Source organism: Sinocyclocheilus rhinocerous, unplaced genomic scaffold (assembly GCF_001515625.1).
Source record: "Sinocyclocheilus rhinocerous isolate Xijiao unplaced genomic scaffold, SAMN03320098_v1.1 scaffold562, whole genome shotgun sequence".
Taxonomy (NCBI): domain Eukaryota; kingdom Metazoa; phylum Chordata; class Actinopteri; order Cypriniformes; family Cyprinidae; genus Sinocyclocheilus; species Sinocyclocheilus rhinocerous.
In genome coordinates, this window is record NW_015641608.1 from 743133 (window position 1) to 747441 (window position 4309).

Genomic DNA, 4309 nt, shown 5'->3' on the forward strand with positions numbered 1-4309 from the left:
TCATGCTGATTTGTCCCCAGTGAAGTTCAGCCGATGTCTTTTTTTTTTTTTTTATTCGGGCTACTTAAATTAATTTTGGGCTACCAAAATCTGAAGAATGTCTGCCCGAAGGGCTACCAGCGATTTTGAAATTTTGCGAGCCCTGCTGTTACAACAGCTAATTAATGGCCAAATACAGAGAATTCTATGGTTTGACATTTTAGGTGATTCAATTACGTTTGCTCACTTTTATGTCTTGTAGTTTTACTGGTTGTTTTTAATTATTTGTTTACTACAGGTTTTAAGGAAGCAAATTTTATATTAAGGCTATATGTAAATGAGTAATCATGGTGTGTGTATATATATAGTCTATTACACGGGATGTGTGTATGCCATAGTTAGTTACTTCTGAGAAAGTGGGAGGAGAACATGATAATTGATCTTAACTGTCACTGTGGTGCTTGTAAATCTTTATCATGTTTGTGCTGACAAATTGGGCTAGTAGTTGTTTTGTGTAGCATTTATCATTTAGCTTGATTGTGATGAGTTAAATATGGTAGTTATGAATGATTAGTGGATTATTCAGCTCCCCTTGGCACCTATTATTTATGTATTCGCGTGAATGTGCAGTTTTTGTGTGTGTTCTGAGTCATGCAGGCGTAACAGGTGAGTAAGGGAGAGGAAATAGGATGTTTGTCTGCGTTTGACCTGTGGACACAATTAGCCGCCTTTAGACCGGGAGAGGCTCACGTGAGTTCAGCTATAACAATATATCAAAGCAAACAGGTTCACACGTGAGGCCTTCAAACTCAATCACACAATGTCATTTTATTTGCCCTTTGTTATTTTCAATTACCAAAAATAGCTTTCTAAAATTGTAAGCCTCATATTTCTGCTCCAAAAATGGGCCCCATTCACTTCCATTGTAGGCGTCGCACAATAAACTTGATTTTTTTGTTTTTAATCGAGGGAGGTATCTATATTAATATTTGTGATAATCAGCATTATGGAACAACTGCTGCTGATTGAGCTTAATTTACTGAAACTGGAATATTCCTTTACCATTTTTTAGAATAATAATTTATAGGTGCTGTAGGTTGACCTCCCTGAAAATGTATACATTGATATTGACATAAATTTTTTTTTGAGCATCCTGACCAGCTCAACCAATGGCGTGAATCTCTTTAACCGACCGATTGCAAATGGGAGGAGTGCTTGGGAAACCTGTTTTTGATTCCGTTTTGGAGGCATTAGGTTTCTACTGTATGTCGGTCCATATGCTTATAGAAGTGAATCAGTGTATCACCTACATAAACAGACCCAGATCTTCTCTGTAAGTTTGAGCAAATCTGTTTTAATGAGCGGTTTTGACATCTTTATAAGTCACCTTATTTTGCCTCTAATCCTCGTTCCATTCTCCCGTGCTCTCTGCCTCCCTCTGGCTGGGATCACGGCTGACCCACTTGGCGTCAGTGCCAGCGGTTGGCTCTTCGCCATTTCTCTGAAAGACCAGACCAACAGCCGCAGCAACTCCACCAGGAGGCCCCCTGCCAGCTGCGTCGTGAGGCCCTGCCAGTGGAAAGCAGTATTGCTCAGACATTTTCCTGTCTGCAGACTGCTGGACGTTCACGCTAACAAAGGGCGCTTTTGTGAGATCCAGGCACAGGGGCTTGAGGTTGACTGCTGGCCCACAGAAGGGACTCTAACCCTGGGAAATCAAGGTGTGGTGACACAAATGGCGCTTTTCCACTGCATGGTACGGCACGGTACGGCTCGGGACGGTTCACTTTTGGGGGGGTTTTCACTGGGGACAGTACCTGGTACCTGGTACTTTTTTTATTCTGCACAGAGACTGTTTTTTCAATGCCAGCACTATAACGACATGTGAATAATCCCGCCCACTCTGAAGCGGTACTGAACTGCAGTGGAAACGCAAACCGTGCCGAGCCGAACCGTGCCGTGCCGTACTGAGCCGTACCGAGCGGAGTCGTACCACTCAGTGGAAAAGTGCCAAAAGTGTCCTGGAAGGAACAAAAATGACCTTTACTTGGTGATTATCATGTTTAGGATGGATAATCGGCACAGAGATTAGGGCTGGCCATGGGTACTTGGAAATAACAGTAGTGATTGAGAACTATACACATTTTTAAATGGAGCATTTCGTGATTTTTCACAAATAAAGGTGTACGATTTACTTTGCAATTATTTTTACTCAGAAATTACTAGTAAATTTAGCAAAGAAAATACTATGAACTGCAAGTAGCCCACTGAATTAAACAAAATTTTGAAGTAGAAAGACTGAAATAGTATTTACTTGTAAAACTTGGTTGATTTTATCTGTTGCGTACTCAAGTAGTCAAAATGACCTGATACAGTTTAATGTGTTCCTCGTGTTATGAAAGAGTCTTTGGCACAAACTCGAACCTTTAATGAATTCTTACGAAACAGAATGTTCACAAAGGAAAATATATTTCATTACTAGAGAGTGCGGTTTATTTTTTTTAATTTAACACTTATCAGTGGTGATATTGTGCATGAAAGGAGTCTCTCGTTTGTAGTAATGCCCTCACTACTGCTGTCTTCTGGGTTTTGTCTCTCATAACTTCTCACTGAACTACCGTATTGTCCCGAATATAAGATGATATTTTTTTCTTGGAAATACATCTGAAAAAACGCGGTCGTCTTATATTCAGGGTCTAGACTTTGACATGTCAATAATACACCCACAACACTAGGTGGCGCCAAATACGCATAAAACGAGTGTGCCATGAAATGCGTAATGTAATGCGTGTTGTAAAGATCGCGAGTAAAAACAAAAGAAGCAGAAAACCTTACAGCTGCATGAGTCGTGACTGTCACGTTAGCCTGATGGCACCAAACTCCCTTTGTGATTTTAAAACGTAAGACAGTACCCAGATTTGAAGACTACAGTAAGATTGAACTTCTACTGTTAATAAGATTTTGGTAGGCTACTATTAGATGGATAGCCTAAATGTCCTAATTCAGATGGGCTACCTGTTTTTTTTTTAAATGGTATATCAAAAAGTGTATATTTTTTAAATGTGATTGTTGGTACATTTTACCAGTTTTTACCATACTTTCAAAACAAAAATTAAAATAGGAAAAATATGCAATATGAAAATAATTGAAGACAAAATGTGTTTTACTGAGAAAAAACAAGATTTGGTTTTTAAAAAGCCTTTTTCCAAAAGGTACATCTGGAAAAAGGGGGGGTCGTCTTATAATCAGGGTCGTCTTATATTCGGGCCAATACGGTATATTGAGTAAAATGATTTACCAATGTGAGTTGTGTTTTCTTTTACGTTGCATAGTTTTATTAAAGTTCTTTATGCTTTAGGGCATTTTACACAACATTGGTCTAATTTGACTAATCTTGACAAATTATTGTTTTTTAATTTAAAAAAATATATTAAAATACAATATTAAAATATACCAATAAGCCAATAGTAATTTTCATGCTATGGCCAATAAGCAATAAATGACTGATATTAAAATTCTTTAATATTTTGTGTAAATTAATTAAAATAAAAACCGTAAAAAATAAATAAGTCATCTTAAATGCTACAAGTGAATTTAGCTAGATAACATAATATACAGCAGAAAAATGGAAATTACATTTTTGAGATTTGCTCAATTTTATTAACATTTATAAAGATTAACTGTAAGACTGTAGGGCTGCACAATTAATCGAATTTCTAATCGCGATTACAATTATGGATTGTATAATCATTCAAAGTTCACTTATGTTATTCTGTGTGCTTAAGATGCTTTTTTTTTCTTTCTACATGTTATCTTAAGGGTTTTTCCATTGTTTTAATTTTAGTTTTAGTATAACACTATAATACTGTGACGAGAGGGGCGGGGCCGAGAGCCGTGGGAACAGAGCGAGGCCGGTGGAGTAAATGCTAATGCGTGACACCTGCGCCACTCACCGGTCCCACGGAGGAGCTCCGGAAGGATAAAAGGAGGCGTGACGACAGTGTTGGATGAGAGAGGACCAGGCCTGGATTTTATTTTGTGTTTTGTGTGCGGCAGTCGTCCGCGAGAGGCTGCCGCTTTACTTTCATTTTGTGTTTTTTTTATTATTAATGTTTTCTTTAAATGTTCGTCGGTTCCCGCCTCCTCCTTCCCGACCTACGAACGTTGTTACATTGGTGCCGAAACCCGGGAGGAAGGAGGGACACGCTGCCAGAGATCCCTCGCTGCTGAGGGGGATCGCGGTGCTGAGGAGATCGGGCAGCAGGAACAAGCGGAGAGACCGCCGGTGGCTGCCCGAGGCGGTGGTGCTGGAACGATGGAAGACGAGGTG

At 39.2% G+C, this 4309-nt stretch overlaps 1 protein-coding gene across 1 annotated transcript in view; it reads left to right on the forward strand.

Moving 5' to 3' along the window:
- Window positions 1-87: 87 nt before the first annotated feature.
- The window catches only part of LOC107755212 (circadian locomoter output cycles protein kaput-like), a 52085-nt gene continuing 47863 nt past the window's right edge, over window positions 88-4309 (forward strand). Inside the window, exon 1 of the mRNA XM_016571930.1 lies at window positions 88-1700. The gene's annotated coding sequence lies outside the window, so the exon portion shown is untranslated. The remainder of the gene's footprint in view (window positions 1701-4309) is intronic.